The sequence below is a fragment of the Bubalus kerabau genome, chromosome X (assembly GCF_029407905.1).
Source record: "Bubalus kerabau isolate K-KA32 ecotype Philippines breed swamp buffalo chromosome X, PCC_UOA_SB_1v2, whole genome shotgun sequence".
In the NCBI taxonomy this organism is placed as follows: domain Eukaryota; kingdom Metazoa; phylum Chordata; class Mammalia; order Artiodactyla; family Bovidae; genus Bubalus; species Bubalus kerabau.
In genome coordinates this window covers 25,010,657-25,030,419 of record NC_073647.1, presented here as the reverse complement: position 1 = coordinate 25,030,419, position 19,763 = coordinate 25,010,657, and positions in this window count along the sequence as shown.

The following is a 19,763-nucleotide window of genomic DNA, read 5'->3' as shown; positions in this document are numbered from 1 at the left end:
CTGGGTATAAGTTCTTTGTCTTAGTGCTGTGAATATTTTCTCTCAATCTAAGATTTATGTATCCATTTTCTGAATGGTATCATTTGGAGAGAAGTTACAAATTTTTATGGTATTTAGTTTATCATATTTTTCTTTTATGATTTTTGTTTTTCGTGTCCTAAGAATATAATCAATTTTAAGTCCTGTTGATGCTCCCTCTTCAGTTGGTCTTGTTTCTGGCCCCTTTTCCCTTTTCTTTCCCTTTTGCAAATAACCAACTCCGAGCCACCATCATCTTTTGTCAAGACCATAAACTCTTTGAAAGCCAAAATAGATCTCACAATTCCCAACTCTCCACTCCCACTCCTACCAGTCCCTCCCTTGGTCTCCCCAATCCTTTCCACACCCTTGATTCTTCTCTTGCTCTTACACCATATGGTAAGTGCATCAAGAAATCACAAGCTTTCTTCTCAAACATGTATCACAGTCTACCTGGAGTACAGCAGCAGGTGTTTTTCTAGTCTTCTCTAGAAGAGCTCAAGCTCCTTGAGACAGAGATGCTACCTCATTTACACTCGTGCAAAGAGAAGGCAATTGTTTACATGCTGCAATATCATGCACCAGATGCTCTCTCCCATCACAGTGCTCACATGTCTCAAATATCAACATCAGAACTCCTTTGTCTGGGGTCCTGAGTCTATTTCAAATGCCAGCATTCCTGGAATGTCCCACCAAAGTATTAGTGGTGCATTACATCTGCTTCCTTCATGTGAACGCATTAGCCCATAGGGGAGAAGGAGAACACCACCCAAAGAGAAGGAAAATGGAAAGAAAGGCCCACAGTACAATTTCATCTTGCCTTTACCCTGCACATGGCCAATACCCCATGGGTAGCAGAGTGGTCCCTGACTGGCTATACAAGGAAATGTTTATATTCAGAATGCGCCCATACTATTCCTTTCCTCCACAGATGTTACACAAGAGAACATAAAATAAAGTTCTTCAAGACCTTAGAAGAATAATTTTTATTAAAAAAGTTAAACAATAGGAAGAGTTAAGAATCTAACCAAGAAGATGGAAACTGGTAAAACCTTTCTGAAAAGCAATTTGGCTCTTGGCATCATAAGCCTTTGACCCAGCAATTCCCCATTTGGAAATCAATCCTCTGTGGGGAAACAAAATCCAGAAAAAGAATTCTATGTAATGATACACACTTTTAATGGTCAACAAAATGGACGACCGAACTGTCCAACAACAATGGATTGGGTAACAGATATAAGGGAATACTATGCAGTCAATGAAAGTTGTATTTTCAAGGAATATTTAATGACCTGGGGAAATGCTCATGATATAATTAAAGTGGATAAACTAAATGCAAAACTACAAATGCAGTATGTGTATATTTTTGATGGTGTTTATTGTATAAACAATTTGTCTATTGTGCCTACAATAGTGGCTGCCATGTAATAGTGCCTGGCTCAATAAATAATCATTAAATGGATAAATGTCATATATATAATATGTAATAGTCCATCTAGTCAAACTCAAAAACATAGTCTATGTTTTTTCCAGTAGTCATGTATGGATGTGAGAGTTGGACTGTAAAGAAAGTTGAGCACCAAAGAATTGATGCTTTTGAACTATGGTGTTGGAGAAGACTCTTGAGAGTCCCGTGGTCTTCAAGGAGATCAAGCCAGTCCATCCTAAAGGAAATCAATCCTGAATATTCATTGGAAGGACTGATGCTGAAGCTAAAACTCCAATACTTTGGCCACCTGATGGGAAGAACTGACTCATCTGAAAAGACCCTGATGCTGGGAAAGATTGAAGGCAGGAGGAGAAGGGGATGACAGAGGATGAGATAGTTGGATGGCATCATCAACTTGATGGACATGAGTTTGAGCAAGCCCTGGGAGTTGGTGACGGACAGGGAGGCCTGGTGTGCTGCAGTCCATGCGGTCGCAAAGAGTTGGACACAATTGAGCGGCTGAACTGAACTGAACTGAACTGAATGTAGTATTATATAACACAGTCTTTGAATGATTAAAATATTTGAGTGTTCACAATGTATCACACTCTACACAGAAAGCTTTATATGGTATGTGCATGCATGTGTGCTAAGTCGCTTCAGTCATGTCCAATTCTGTGCAACCCTATGGACTGTAGCCTGCTAGGCTCCTCTGTCCATGCAAGCAAGAATACTGGAGTGGGTTGTCATGCCCTCCTCCAGGGGATCTTCCCCACGCAGGGATCGAACCCACATCTCTTACGTCTATCTACATTGGCAGGCAGATTCTTTACCACTAGCGCCACCTGGGAAACCCTTTACATGGTGTACATACCACATTTCATTCTTACCACAATCCTTGTGAGACAGTTATTGGCATTGTATCAATTTTTACAGACAAGGAAATTGAAAGTCTGAAAGGGTAAAAAATTGTATCAAAGGACACTCAGTTACTAAATGGCAGAGCTAGGATTCCCACCCAGGCAATCTGATTTCACAACCTAAGCTCTGTAACAATATAGTAATACCATGCAGATTCAGCACTTATAGGGAAAAAAAGACAAGGAGAGAAAAACACCAGTATGTTACCAGTACCTTATCTCTGGCTGATAGGATAAAAAGGAATTGGTACATTCTGCTTTTGTTTTTATGTTCCAAATTCCCTATAATAATTTAGTTCAGTTCAGTTCAGTTCAGTTGCTCAGTCATGTTCGACTCTTTGTGACCCCATGGACTGCAGCACGCCAGGCTTCCCCATCCATCACCAACTCCCAGGGCTTACTCAAACTCACATCCATTGAGTCAGTGATGCCATCCAACCATAATTATGCATTGCTTTTGTACTCGGATTTTTTTTTTTAATCAAGAATTTAGCCAGGAACTTTGAAGTTCTCAGCACTCAAGTTCAGCCCTTGGTCCCAACTCCACTCTCACAGCTTGGGGCAGATCCACTTCCCTGCAGTCCTAACCTAGCACTGTGCTCTGACCTCCCTTGCCAAATCCACCTGATTTCCAGCTGTAAGTGTAAACAATGCTTCCTGGCAGAGGCTGGAGTTAGCTGTGTCCCTCTGTAGTCCCTAATATCCAGCTTTCTGGCTTCCCTTGGTCTAAGCCCTCGTTCTGCCTTGCCCCCAGGCTCCCTGCCTTCCGGCAAACCATCCCCCACTATCCCTTACCCCTATCTTTCTTTCACAGAGCCTATATGCCCAGTATGGCATTATGGCAACAGCGACTGCCACAGCTGGCGGCAGAGGGGGGTGGGGTGTGTACAGAGTCCTTGCAGCACGCAGGATCCAGGGACAAACCACAACAGCACTCTCTCTCCTCTGTGACATCTTCACTTCCCTCTTCAATTACAGACCCCAAGCTGATCACACCACGTTAATAAGGCCCTGATCAATGCTAAGGAGTTATTTTATGATTCCTGCAGGTTGTATTCCTATTATTATTACACATCACAGCATCACATTAGCTTTCAAAAAACAAACCAGCATTGATCTGCTGACTCACTCTATGGTCTCCTATGACGCCCAGATCTTTCCATTATGTTTGCATCTCCAGGCAAAGAGAGAATTGATTTCCTCTCCAGCCCTCCATAAGAAGTTCCTGTTCATTCACCGCTCCCAATCTTCCCCCACCCTCCCATCCTCTGGACCGAAATTGGAGAAATGCAGAAAGCAACAAAACCCTCAGGTCTATTTGTTAAAGCCCTGAAAAGCAACAACCAAAAAGACAAAAGCATTACAAGAAGTAAACTAAAGGCTTTGTGCCTAATTTCCCCAGATCTCTCCAATTTTTGATTTGAAAACTTTACAACCAAAATTATACTTTATTTTTTATGCTATAAATCAATACAATGGAGTAGTTAAGAGCTGAAGTTATGGAGTCAGAGAGATCTAGACTTAAAAGCCAGTTCCCAAATCTCCTAGCTGTATTATCTTGAATAAACCACTTTGCCTCCTGAGACCTCAGTTTTACCACCTGTAAAATGGGAGTAATTATAGTACAGTCAGGCTTCCCTGGTGGCTCAGCAGTAAAGAATCTGCCTGCAATGCAAGGGGCTAGGGTTCGATCCCTGGGTCAGGAAGATCCCCTGGATGAGGGCATGGCTGCCCACTCCAGTATTCTGGCCTGGGAAATCCCATAGACAGAGGAGCCTAGTGGGCTACAGTTTATAAGCTTGCAAAGAGTCAGACATGACTAAAGGGACTGAGCATACATGAATACTACAGTGAGTTTTGCAATAATATGATGTATCACAGTTTTACATGTTAGACGGTTAAGAAATACATAAAAACTATAATAAAGGTAGCACTTTAAAAAGACTTGATTTGTAACAACAACAACAAAAAAAGACCTGACTTGTGGAGGCAGCTGTTAAGAGGGTTGCAGCTTTTGAGTTCTTATGCCATGGTGGAGGGAGGGTGATCTGAAATCAGACAGAAATTTGTCAAGCAGATGTGGGCAAGTGTGGCTCATATCACACATGGTGAACTGACAGAGCTGGTGGACGTTTGGATTGTGTATGTGTGTGTGTGTGCACGCACATGCACAAGGTCACTCATGTTCCTGCATGCACATGCTTTGCGTACTACTATGTGGCTCAGTTCAGCTACATGCAGTTTCCTGTGTTCACTGAGAGTTTCTCATGGAGAGATTGTGCATAAGCACACACAAAGTTCATGTTATGCTCAAACTGGTCCCTAAAACATCAATCCCATTAGAACAAATTCACATTTCTCAAAAGAAGATTTTATAGCAGAACTGACTATACCAATCTCCTCGGCTTGGGAAGATTACATGAAATAATGCCTTTAGCAAAAAGCCTAGTACCTGGTAAGCTCCCAGTAAATGATAGCTGCAGATAGCCAAAGCAGCTCAACCACTGTAGCCCTACAGTGCCTGCAGGTATAACCCAGAACCACTTCCATGTGGGTTTTCCTTCACGTATCTGATGAGAGGCAACAAAAGTCCAGTAAAGCTCATCTCAGTTCGGATTCATCTTTCCCCACACCCTACTTGCTAATCAAGTGCCTGTAACACTTGCAATTAATTCTGGAACACCTTTTATGGCCCTACAGTACCAAACCGTGGCTAAGCAGTGTAGAATTTACAGAAAAGCCACAACAGCCCAAAGGCCTAAAAGAGTTTCCTCTGGGGACTTCCCTGGTGGTCCAGTGGCTAAGTCTCCACATTGAACCTGGGTTCAATCCCTGGTCCGGGAACTAGACCAAACATGCCACAACTAAAGATCCCCCAAGCCTCAACAAAGATCGAAAATCCTGTGTGCAGCAACTAAGACCTGGTGCAGCCAAACAAACAAACAATACCTTTTATAAAAAAGAGTTTCCTCTGATAATCAGTGGGCAGAGTGAAGTGTAAGGGGAGCCAGGGTGGTCTGTTTGAAGGGCCTCCGATAAGCAATAGAGAGACACTGTTGGTTCTGGAGAGGGCAGTGACATAATCAGAGCCATTGCTTGGAGCAGATGTCAGCAAATTTTGTTCATAAGAGGCCAGATTATAAATTTTTAGACTTTGCAGGCCATATGAGTTTTGTTATAACCAATAAAATCTGCTACTGCAGCATGAAAAGAGCCATAGACAAAACATCCATGAATGAAGATGGCTGGTTTCCAATAAAACTTTCCTCATTAAAACAAAACAGGCAGATAGAACAAGATGGAGGAGGAGTAGGAGGACGTGGAATACATCTTTCTCCACAGATACATCAGGAATTCACCTTCAGACACCAAAGTGCATGCAGAACACCAGCTGAGAGCAGACAGGAGTACCTGACCAGTGGAAAAGAATATATAGAACCACGCAAAACTCAGTAGGATGAAGGAACTAGAGGGGGAAACAGGAGTGTTAGTAGGACTGGACCTGCCCTCATTGGGTGGGGAAACTGAAACAAGGGTCCAATCCCCACCTCGGGGCAACTGTCTAGGTCAGAGGAGAAAGATTTAAGGCTGAGAGTGAAGCAGCTGATCTGTGACAGCCTAAGTGGAATGAGAATCAGACAATCCTTGCCACAGCCATACGTACCCTGGACAGAGACACAGGTCCCCGGGAAGGTGCAGTGGTTAGGAGCTGGAGTTCAGGGATTGTGGAGCAAGCCCAGGGCGAGGGCTGCTGTTGACTGCTGGGAGATGGACTGAGGGGACGTAAGGGAGGAGATTGTGGTGGGAAATGCCTATGGGGGAAAGTCAGGCAGCCATGGAAGCAAGGTGATACTGCTGAGTCATGCATAGGGGGTGGAGCCATCACCATAGCCTCTCTCTCCCCACGTATCAGCACCGGCAGCTGAACAATAGAGAGGCTGGCCTATCAACCACCTGTTGCGTGGAACAACAGAGTAGGACCCCACCCAGGGTGCTCCCTTTACGTGCCTGATGCACCAAACAACAGAGTAGGGCCCCAGGCAAGGGAGCCCTCTAAGTGCCTGAACAGGCGGAACAGTGCAGAAAGATTAGCCAGAGGCCTTCTGATCGCCAGCTACCAGAGGCTCGAAAAAAGGCAATGATAGGGCCATAACTCCTGCGGCTGAGGCAGTCCATGTCCCTGCATGCTTGATACCTCCAGGGTCCCCATGACCCAAACAGCTGCACCACCTTCACGCTCAACCCTCACCAGAGCAAAGCTGCCATGGGGGGGAAAGTCTTGCATCTATGCACATGTGGTTGCTTTGGTCATGTCCAACTATTTGCGACCCTGTAGACTATGGCCTGCCAGGTTTCTCTGTCAGGGGGGTTCTCCAGGCAAGAATGCTGGAGTAGGATGCCATACCCTTCTAGAGTACTGTATTTCCTAGCTGCCAACTCCTCTGAGTACCTGGTGCTGCCAGGGCCCCTGTGACCCAAGCAGCTGCACCGCCTCCACACCTGGCACTCACTGGGGCAGACCCAAGTCCTCTAGGGCAGCCTCAGGAACAAGCCCCAGTGGATGGCCCACATGCAGAGGTGGAAATAAAATCACAATTGAAACCCAGGGCAGTGTGGCTAAGGAAGAGGACCCAAACCTTCCCACCAGCTGTACAAGCTGCAGATTAAATCCACACGATCAACTAGGCAGACTCTGTGTCTATGGAATACATAAAAGGACATTGAGACCTCCCACAAAAGAAAATGCACTCGTTCTGACAGTTGTGGACATTGGAGGCAAGAATACACAAGAGTAGGACCAGATCAGAGTCTGAGCTGCCCCTACAGCAGGTCCAGAGATGAGCACAGCGTTGGAGGGCATCCTAGGGAGGTGAGGTGGACTGTGACTCCCAGTGAGGGAAAGGACGCTGACAGCAGAGACTCAAGAAAAACATTTATTATTCTTATATTTCAACTTGTTCTGTAGTTTCTTTTGGATTATTTTTTTCATTTTGGTTTCTTTTTTTCCTCTCTCCCACCCCGCCTCCGGTCTGTTGTAGTTGTCTAGTCATTGATTTTATTAGCACTATGAAATATATTTAAGTTTTTTTTAAATCACACTTTTTATTTCTGTTATAAACTTCTGCCTCTAAGTTGGCCTTTCACAGTTCTGTAGAGTTTTCCTTTTTTATTTTCTTTTTCTTTTTTCTCTTTTTTTAATTTAAATTTTTAAATCTTTTAAACATTATTTTTTCTACATTTATCCCTTTGTTTGCTTTTCCTACTGTTCTTTTCCCCTTGCAATTAATCTTTACAGTATATAAAACTTCTTTATCTATCTCTATTTAACTTTGCATTTCTATTCTTTCTTTCTTTTCTTTCTTTCCCTTCTTTTTCTCACCATATTTGTTAGTTTTGTTTTCATTGCTTTATTCCCAAGTTGGTACCTTGCTTTAGTTTTGTTTTCCAGTTTGTGCTTTAGTTAGTTTTGTTCTTAACTGGTGGATATCATTCTGGGGTTCCTTTGTTTGCTGGGTCAACCTATTATTTTTGTTGGACTGTTTTGATTTTGCTTATGGGTGTATATGTATGTTTGTATATTCCATTATTTAATTATTATTTGCCTGGTTTTGTAATTGCCATTTGTCTGGGGTTTGTCTTTGGTTTCTCGTTTTGGGGTATCTGTTTCAATCTCATTTAATGCCATAACAAACCACCTGTGGAATCTACATTCCTGGCCAGAGATCAAGCCCTGAGCCTTTGGAATGGGAGCACTTACTCTAAGACCCTAGACTACCAGAGAACTCCTAACCCTAGGGAGTATTAAATAGTGAGAACTCCCAGAAAGGCAAACACTTGTATACAAGACCCGGCATCACCCAACTACCAGTAGCACCCTGTGCAGGATGCGTCATCCAAACAACAAAAGTGAAAGTCGCTCAGTCGTGCCCAACTCTTTGAGACGCCATGTTGCAAAGTTCCACAGCTCATGGAATTCTCCAGGCCAGAATACTGGAGTGGGTAGCTGTTCCCTTCTCCAGGGGATCTTCCCAAACCAGGGATTGAACCCAAGTCTCCCGCATTGCAGGCAGATTCCTTACCAGCTGAGCCACCAGGGAAGCCCTCCAAACAACAAACAAGACAAAAATACAATCCAATCAGCAGCCAGGATTACCACCTCATTCAGCCCTGCATCAGAGGGAAAAAAAACACTTCCTCCCACCAGAGGGACAAGTCACATCCTACACGAAGCTTACACAAACCACTGGACCAAACTTACAAGGGCAGAAACCAAAAGAAAGTATTTAACCTTGAAGACTGGAAAAAAGAGACCTCAAACACAATAAGTTAAAAAAATTATGAAAAGGCAGAGAAATACTGCACAAATGAAGGAACAAACTAGAAACACACAAGTCCAAATAAATGAAGAGGAAATAAGCAAACTACCTGAAAAAGAATTCAGAATAATTATAGTAAAGATGATCCAGAACCTTGAAAATAAAATGGAGAAAATGCAAGAATCAATTAACAAAGACCTAGAAGGATTAATGAATAAACATACAGAGACAAACAACACAATTACTGAAATTAAATTAAAAGTACTCTAGAAGGAATTAATAGCAGAATACCTCAAACAGAAGAACGGATCAGTGAGCTGGAAGATAAAATGGTGGAAATAACTGCTGAAGAGCAGAATAAAATAAAAAGAATGAAAAGAACTGAGGATAGCCTCAGAAATCTCTGGGAAAACATTAAACACACCAACATTTGAGTTATAGGAGTACCAGAAGAAGAAGAGAAAAAGAAAGGGTATGAGGAAATTGTTGAAGAAATTATAGTTGAAAATTTCCCCATCATGGAAAAGGAAATAGTCAGTCAACTCCAAGAGGTGCAGAGAGTCCCATACAGTATAAACCCAAGGAAAAACATGCCAAACACATACTAATCAAACTATCAAAGATTAAACACAAAAAAAAGAATATTAAAAGCAGCAAGGGAAAAGCAACAAGTAACATACAAGGGAAACCTCCATACATTTAATAGCTGATCTTTCAGCAGAAACTCTGCAGGCCGGAAGGGAATGATAGGATATATTTAAAGTACTGAAAGGGAAAAATCTACAACCAAGATTACTCTACCCGACAAGAATCTCATTCAAAATTGATGGAGAGATAAAAAGCTTTACAGACAAGCAAAAGTTAAGAGAATTCAGTACCACCAAACCAGCTTTACTACAAATGTTAATGGGACTTATATAGTCAGGAAATACAAGAGAAGAAAAAGATCTACAAAAACAAACCCCAAAGGCGGTCCTAAGATAGCAGAGGAAAAGGACAGGGAGACCACTTTCTCCCCCACAAATTCATCGAAAGAACATTTGAACACTGAGCAAATACCATAAAACAACTTCTGAACGTGGCGGAGAACACCAGGCACCCAGAAAGGCAGCCCATTGTCTTCAAAAGGAGGTAGGACAAAATATAACAGATAAAAAGAGAGACAAAAGAGTTAGGGATGAAGACCCGTCCTGGGGAGGGAGTCTTAAAAGAGAAGTTTCCAAACACCAGGAGACCCTCTCACCAGCGGGTCTGTGGGGAGTTTTGGAATCTCAGAGGGCAACATAACCGGGAAAATATAAATAAAATAAATAAATAAATAATAAAATAAACACTAATAAAATAAAATAAATAAAACCCACAGATTAGGGGGTCTAACTACAACTCCCAGAGGAGAAGTAGCTCAGATGCTCGTGTCCTCTACCAGCAAGCTGGGGCTGAACAGGGAGGCGCAGGCTGCACTGCTTAAGGTAAGTACGGGCCTGAATGCCCTGAGGGCAATCTGAGGGAGCTAACATGAGATAGCAACCCAAACTTTGGGAGAGCCAGAGGAAAAAAATAAATAAATAAAAGGACAAACGAGAGAGAGAATTTTCCCGTGAAAAGCTCTAACCTAAGGCACTGCCAGCACCGCTCACAGAACAAAAGACTGAGAGAATACCAGAGGAGAGCTAGCCAGCTGCGGACCAGCCCATCCCCCACCGGAGGCAGGCAGGCAGGCAGGTGCCAGCCAGAGCCAGAAGGAAAGGGGCAAACTCGGCCTCAGAGACGGCATCCCCAATCAAACTGCAAGCAGGCTCTCAGTCACTAACCAAGTCTTCCTGGGATCCATCAGGAGGGCCACAGCCAGAGATCAGCACCCCAGAAGAGACACAAGGCACACCTGAGATGCAGCTGCGCACCAGGAAAACAAGCGGCTGGAACCAGGGAGGTGATAAGATACACCGCATCTGGGGAATGTGCGCTTGCCAAGCACCTGGTCGCCTGAGCTGTTCAGACCTAGAAAGGGCACAAAACGGGGGCACAAAATGCAGGCCCAACTGAGTCTGTGCCTTTGTGGAGTACCCGAGAACCTGAACCTGAGCCACATAGATCTGGGAAGTCCACGCAACCCAGGGCACGCCCCAGAAAGTTCCCCAGCAAAGCAACCTGAAACCTAAGCAGTGTAGACGGGGAAAGCACACATGCCGTGAGTGTGGGCAAACCCAGTGTTACCCAGACATTGTGAGCACTTCCCACACACACCAGTGATATTTGTTTGCAGTGTTCCTCCCTCCCCGCAGCACAATTGAACAAGTGAGCCTAAATAAATGACCACCTTCGCCTACTTGTGTAAGGCCGGAGGCTAGATACTAAAGAGACTTGCAAGCAGAGGAAGCCAAAATAAACCAAGAAGAGAGAACAGCTCTGGAAGTGACAGGTTCAGCAGATTAAAACCCTGTAGTTAACACTGACTACATTGGAAGGGACCTATAGAGTGTGAGAAGAACTATAAGGTGGAACATGGAACTATCTGAAACTAAACTGACCACACACTGCCCTCCACAGCTCCAGATAAATTCCTAGATATATTTTACTATTATCATTTTTTAATTTATTTTTAAGTTTTTTATTAATCCTTTAAATTTCATTTTTAAATATTACTTTTAACTTGAGGGAAAAAAGACCCTATTTTTAAAGAAATTTCATATTCTTTTATATCACTTTTGCGATTTTGTTTTGTTTTTTTAATATTGTATTTGTGAGAGTCTAACCTCTACTCTGACTTTTAATCTTGGCTTTTTGGTAATTGTTATCAATTTTGAGGTTGTACTTTATGCTAGTAAAGTAATGCTCAAAATTCTCCAAGCCAGGCTTCAGCAATATGTGAACTGTGAACTTCCTGATGTTCAAGCTGGTTTTAGAAACGGCAGAAGAACCAGAGATCAAATTGCCAACATCCACTGGATCATGGAAAAAGCAAGAGAGTTCCAGAAAAACATCTATTTCTGCTTTGTTGACTATGTCAAAGCCTTTGACAGTGTGGATCACATTAAACTGTGGAAAATTCTGAAAGAGATGGGAATACCAGACCACCTGATCTGCCTCTTGAGAAATCTGTATGCAGGTCAGGAAGCAACGGTTAGAACTGGACATGGAACAACAGACTGGTTCCAAATAGGAAAAGGAGTTCATCAAGGCTGTATACTGTCACCCTGTTTATTTAACTTCTATGCAGAGTACATCATGAGAAACGCTGGACTGGAAGAAGCACAAGCTGGAATCAAGATTGCCGGGAGAAATATCAATAACCTCAGATAGGCAGATGACACCACCCTTATGGCAGAAAGTGAAGAGGAACTAAAAAGCCTCTTGATGAAAGTGAAAGAGGAGAGTGAAAAAGTTGGCTTAAAGCTCAACATTCAGAAAATGAAGATCATGGCATCCGGTCCCATCACTTCATGCTAAATAGATGGGGAAACAGTGGAAACAGTGTCAGACTTTATTTTTCTGGGCTCCAAAATCACTGCAGATGGTGACTGCAGCCATGAAATTAAAAGACGCTTACTCCTTGGGAGGAAAGTTATGACCAACCTACATAGCATATTCAAAAGCAGAGACATTACTTTGCCAACAAAGGTCCATCTAGTCAAGGCTATGGTTTTTCCAGTGGTCATGTATGGATGTGAGAGTTGGACTGTGAAGAAGGCTGAGCACTGAAGAATTGATGATTTTGAACTGTGGTGTTGGAGAAGACTCTTGAGAGTCCCTTGGACTTCAAGGAGGTCCAACCAGTCCATTCTGAAGGAGATCAGCCCTGATTTCTTTGAAAGGAATGATGCTAAAGCTGAAACTCCAGTACTTTGGCCACCTCATGCAAAGAGTTGACTCATTGGAAAAGACTCTGGTGCTGGGAGGGATTGGGGGCAAGAGGAGAAGGGGACGGCAGAGGATGAGATGGCTGGATGGCATCACTGACTCGATGGACGTGAGTCTCAGTGAACTCCGGGAGTTGGTGATGGACAGGGAGGCCTGGCATGCTGCGATTCGTGGGGTCGCAGAGTCGGACACAACTGAGCGACTGATCTGATCTGATCTGATCTGATCAATTTTGAACCTTTAGGAATCAAATCTTCAGTACCCATTTTTACTTAGGAGTGTGACTACTGCCTTGATTGCTCTCTCCCCTTTTGACTCTCCTTTTTCACCCCCAGGTCACCTCTATCTCTTCCCTCCCCCTTCTCTTCTCTACTTAACTCTGTGAATCTCTTTGGGTGTTCTGGGCTGTGGAGAATACTTAGGGAACTGATCACAGGCTAGATTGGTCTCTCTCCTTTTGACTCCCCTTCCTCTCCTCCTGGTCACCTCTATCTCCTTTCTCCCTTTTCTCTTCTCTGTGGAACTCCATGAACCTCTCTGAGTGTTCCAGAATGTGGAGAGCAAATAGGGAACTGATTACTGGCTAGCTTGCTCTCTCTCCTTTTGATTCCTCCTCTTCTCTTCCTGGTCACCTCTATCTCCCTCCTCCCTCTTCTCTTCTTCATGTAACTTTGTGAACCTCTCTGGGTGTCCCTCACTGTGGAGAATCTTTTCACCATTAACCTAGATGTTTTGTCATCGGTGCTGTATGGATGGAAACGTCTTGAGGCTACTACAAGAATAAGACTGAAAAACAGAGGCAAGAGGCCTAAATCCAAAACTTGAGAACACCAGAAATCTCCTGACTCCAGGGACCATTAATCGACAAAAACTTATCCAAAAGCCTCTATACCTACACTGAAACCAAGCTCTACCCAAGAGCCAACAAGTTTCAGAGCAAGACATACCTAGCTAATTCTCCAACAAAGCGGGAATATAACCCTGAGCACAAAAATACAGGCAGCCAAAAGTCACACCAAACCCATAGACACCTCAAAACTCACTTCTGGACACCTCATTGCACTCCAGAAAGAAGAGATCCAGCTCCACCCACCAGAACCCCAACACAAACTTCCCTAACCAGAAAACCTTGACAAGCCACTCGTTCAACCCTACCCACAGGGAGGAACCTCCACAATAAAAAGGAACCACAAACTTCCAGCCTACAGAAAGGCCAACCCAAACACAGCAACCTAAACAAGATGAAAAGGCAGAGAAATATTCAGCAGGTAAAGGAACATGATAAAAGCCCACCAAACCAAACAAAAGAGGAGGATATAGGGAGTCTACCTAGGAAAGAATTCAGAATAATGATAGTAAAACTAATCCAAAATTTTGAAAACAAAATGGAGTTACAGATAAATAGTCTGGAGACAAGGATTGAGACAATGCAAGAAAAGTTTAACAAGGACCTAGAAGAAATAAAAAAAGAGTCAATCAATAATGAATAATGCAATAGCTGAGATCAAAAGCACTCTGGAGGGAACCAACAGTAGAATAACTGAGGCAGAAGATAGGATAAGTGAGGTGGAAGATAGAATGGTAGAAATAAATGAAGCAGAGAGCAAAAAAGAAAAAAGAATTAAAAGAAATGAGGACAACCTCAGAGAACTCTGGGACAATGTCAAACGCCCCAACATTCAAATCATAGGAGTCCCAGAAAAAGACAAAAAGAAAGACCATGAGAAAATACTTGAGGAGATAATAGTGGAAAAATTCCCTAAAATAGGGAAGCAAATAGCCACCCAAATCCAAGAAACCCAGACAGTCCCAAATAGGATAAACCCAAGGCAAAACACCCCAAGACACATATTAAGCAAATTAACGAAGATCAAACACAAAGAACAAATATTAAAAGCAGCAAGAGAAAAACAACAATTAACCCACAAGGGGATCCCCATAAGGATAACAGCTGATCTTTCAACAGAAACTCTTCAAGACAGAACTGAATGGCAGGACATACTTAAAGTGATGAAAGAGAAAAACCTACAACCAAAATTACTGTACCCAGCAAGGATCTCATTCAAATATGAAGGAGAAATCAAAAGCTTTACAGACAAGCAAAAGCTGAGAGAATTCAGCACCACCAAACCAGCTCTCCAACAAATGCTAAAGGATCTTCTCTCGACAGGAAACACAGAAAAGGCTTATAAACTCGAAACCAAAACAACAAAGTAAATGGCAATGGGGTCATACTTTTCAATAATTACCTTAAATGTAAATGGGTTGAATGCCCCAAACAAAAGACAAAGACTGGCTGAATGGATACAATAACAAGACCCCTTTATATGTTGTCTACAAGAGACCCACCTCAAACCTAGGGACACATACAGACTGAAAGTGAAGGGCTGGAAAAAGATATTTCACACTAATGGAGACCAAAAGAAAGCAGGAGTAGCAATACTCATATCAGATAAAATAGACTTTAAAACAAAGGCTGTTAGTTAAAAGAGACAAAGAAGGACACTACATAATGATCAAAGGATCAATCCAAGAAGAAGATATAACAATTATAAATATATATGCACCCAACATAGGAGCACTGCAATGTATAAGGCAAATGCTAACAAATATGAAAGGGGAAATCAACAATAACACAATAGTAGTGGGAGGCTTTAATACCCCACTCACACCTATGGATAGATCAACTAAACAGAAAATTTGCAAGGAAACAACTTTAAATGATACAATGGGCCAGTTAGACCTAATTGATATCTATAGGACATTTCACCCTAAAACAATGAATCTCATCTTTTTCTCAAGTGCACACGGAACCTTCTCCAGGATAGATCACATCCTGGGCCATAAATCTAGCCTTGGAAAATTCAAAAAAATTGAAATCATCTCAAGCATCTTTTCTGATCACAATGCAGTAAGAATAAATGTCAACTACAGGAAAAAACTATTAAAAATACAAACATATGGAGCCTAAACAACACACTTCTGAATAACAAACAAATCACAGAAGAAATCAAAATATGCATAGAAACAAATGATAATGAAAACACAACAACCCAAAACCTACAGGACACTGTAAAAGCAGTGTTAAAGGTAAGATTCATAGCAATATAAGCCTGCCTCAAGAAACAGGAGAGAAATCAAATAAATAACCTAACCCTACACCTAAAGCAACTAGAAAAGGAAGAAATGAAGAACCCCAGGGTTAGTAGAAGGAAAGAAATCACAAAAATTAGGGCAGAAATAAATGCAAAAGAAACAAAAGAGACCATAGCAAAAATCAACAAAGCCAAAAGCTGAATCTTTGAGAGGATAAATAAAATAGACAAACCATTAGCCAGAGTCATCAAGAAGCAAAGGGAGAAGAATCAAATCAACAAAATTAGAAATGAAAATGGAGAAATCACAACAGACAACACAGAAACACAAAGGATCATAAGAGACTACTATCAGCAACTATATGCCAATAAAATGGACAACTTGAAAAAAAATGGACAAATTCTTAGAAAAGTATAACTTTCCAAAACTGAACCAAGAAGAAATAGAAAATCTTAACAGACCCATCACAAGCACAGAAATCAGAAATCTTCCAACAAACAAAAGCTCAGGACCAGATGGCTTCACAGCTGAATTCTACCAAAAATTTAGAGAAGAGCTAACACCTATCCTCAAACTCTTCCAGAAAATTGCAGAGGAAGGTAAACTTCCAAACTCATTCTGTGAGGCCACCATCACCCTAAGACCAAAACCAGACAAAGATTCCACAAAACAAAAACAAAACAAACAAACAAAAAAAAACTACAGGCCAATATCACTGATGGACATAGATACAAAAATCCTTGACAAAATTCTAGCAAACAGAATCCAACAACATATTAAAAAGATCATACATCTTGACCAAGTGGGCTTTATCCCAGAGATGCAAGGATTCTTCAATATCTGCAAATCAATCAATGTGATACACCACATAAACAAATTGAAAGATAAAAAACATATGATTATCTCAATAGATGCAGAGAAAGCCTTTGAAAAAAATTCAACATCCATTTATGATAAAAACCCTCCAGAAAGCAGGAATAGAAGGAACATACCTCAGCATAATAAAAGCCATATATGATAAACCCACAGCAAACATTATCCTCCATGGTGAAAAATTGACAGCATTTCCCCTAAAGGCAGGAACAGGACAAGGATGCCCACTCTCACCACTACTATTCAACATAGTTTTGGAAGTTTTGGCCACAGCAATCAGAGCAGAAAAAGAAATAAAAGGAATTCAGATTGTAAAAGAAGTAAAACTCTCACTGTTTGCAGATGACATGATCCTCTACATAGAAAACCCTAAAGACTCCACGAGAAAATTACTAAAGCTAATCAATAAATATCACAAAGTTGCAGGATATAAAATTAACACACAGAAATCCCTTGCATTCCTATACACTAACAATGAGAAAACAGAAAGAGAAATTAAGGAAAGAATTCCATTCACCATTGCAACGAAAATAATAAAATACTTAGGAATATATCTACCTAAAGAAACAAAAGACCTATATATAGAAAACTATAAAACACTGATGAAAGAAATCAAAGGTGACACAAAGAGTGGAGAAATATACCATGTTCATGGATCAGAAGAATCAACACAGTGAAAATGAGTATACTACCCAAAGCAATCTATAGATTCAATGCAATCCCTATCAAGCTACCAACGGTATTTTTCAGAGAACTAGAACAAATAATTTCACAATTTGTATGGAAATACAAAAAACCTCGAATAGCCAAAGCAATCTTGAGAAAGAAGAATGGAATTGGAGGAATCAACCTGCCTGACTTCAGGCTGTACTACAAAGACACAGTGACAGAAATATAGATCAATGGAACAAAATAGAAAGCCCAGAGATAAATCCACGCACCTATGGACACCTTATCTTTGACAAAGGAGGCAAGAATATACAATGGAGAAAAGACAATCTCTTTAACAAGTGGTGCTGGGAAAACTGGTCAACCACTTGTAAAAGAATGAAACTAGAACACTTTCTAACACCATACACAAAAATAAACTCAAAGTGGATTAAAGATCTAAATGTAAGACCAGAAACTATAAAACTCCTAGAGGAGAACATAGGCAAAACACTCTCTAACACAAATCACAGCAGGATCCTCTATGAGCCCCCTCCAGAGTAATGGAAATAAAAGCATAAATAAACAAATGGGAACTAATTAAACTTAAAAGCTTTTGCACAATGAAGGAAACTATAAGCAAGGTGAAAAGACAGCCTTCAGAGTGGGAGAAAATAATAGCAAACGAAGCAACTGACAAAGAATTAATCTCAAAAATACACAAGCAACTCCTGCAGCTCAATTCCAGAAAAATAAGTGACCCTATCAAAAAATGGGCAAAAGAAGTAAACAGACATTCTCCAAAGAAGACATACAAATGACTAACAAACACATGAAAAGATGCTTGACATCACTCATTATCAGAGCAATGCAAATCAAAACCACAATGAGGTACCATCTCACGCCAGTCAGAATGGCTGCTATCCAAAAGTCTACAAACAATAAATGCTGGAGAGGGTGCAGAGGAAAAGGATCCCTCTTACACTGTTGGTGGGAACGCAAACTAGTACAGCCACTATGGAGAACAGTGTGGAAATTCATTAAAAACCTGGAAATAGAACTGCCATATGACCTAGCAATCCCCCTGCTGGGCATACACTGAGGAAACCAGAATTGAAAGAGACACGTGTACACGTACAGAATTGAAGGAACACGTGCTGTTCATTGCATCACTGTTTATAATAGCCAGGACATGGAAGCAACCTAGATGTCCATCAGCAGATGAATGGATAAGAAAGTTGTGCTACGTATACACAATGGAATATTACTCAGCTATTAAAAAGAATGCATTTGAATCAGTTCTAATGAGGTGGATGAAACTGGAGCCTATTATACAAAGCAAATTAAGTCAGAAAGAAAAACACCAATACGGTTTATTAATGCATATATATGGAATTTATAAAGATGGTAACAATGACCCTATATGCGAGACAGCAAAAGAGACACAGATGTATAGAACAGTATTTTGGATTCTGTGGGAGAAGGCAAGGGTGGGATGATTTGAGAGAATAGCATTGAAACATGTATATTAACATATGTGAAATAGATCGCCAGTCCAGGTTTGATGCATAAGGCAGGGTGCTCAGGGCTGGTGCACTGGGATGACCCTGAGAAATGAGATAGGAGGGGAGGTGGGAGGGAGGGTTAGGATGGGGAACACATGTACACCCATGGCTGATTCATGTGAATGTATGGGAAAACCACCACAATATTGTAAAGTAATTAGTCTCCAATTAAAAAAAAAAGAAAAAAAATAACAAACCCCAATTAAGAAAATGGCAATAGGAACACATATATATCAGTAATTACTTTAAATGTAAATGGATTAAATGCTCCAACCAAAAGACACAGACTGGCTGAATGGATACAAAAACAAGACCCATATATATGCTATGTATAAGAAACCCACTTCAGACCTAAAGACACATATAGACTGAAAGTGAGAGGATGGAAAAATATATTCCATGCAAATGGAAATCAAAAGAAAGCTGGAGTAGCAATCCTCATATCAGACAAAATAGACCTTAAAATAAAGAAGATTACAAGACATAAGGAAGGACACTACATAATGATCAAGGGATCAATCCCTTGATCATTATAAATTGTAAATATCTATGCACCCAATGTAGGAGCACCTCAATATATAAGACAAATACTAATATACATAAAATGAGAAATTGACAGTAACACAATAATAGTAGGAGACTTCAACACCCCACTTACACCAATGGACAGATCATCAAAACAAAATTAATAAGGAAACACGTCTTAAATGATACATTAGATGAGATGGATCTCGTTGATATCTTCAGAATACTCCATCCAAATGCAGAATACACCTTCCTCTCAAGTGCACATGGAACATTCTCCAGGATAGACCACATCTTGGGTCATAAATCAAACCTCAGTAAATTTAAGAAAATTGAAATCATACCAAGATTCTTTTCTGACCACAATGCTATGAGACTACATATCAATTACAAGAAAAAAAACTGTAAAAAACACAAACACATGAAGATTAAACAATACATTTCTAAATAATGAACAGGTTACTGAAGAAATCAAAAGGGAAATTTAAAAATTCCTAGAAACAAATGACAATGA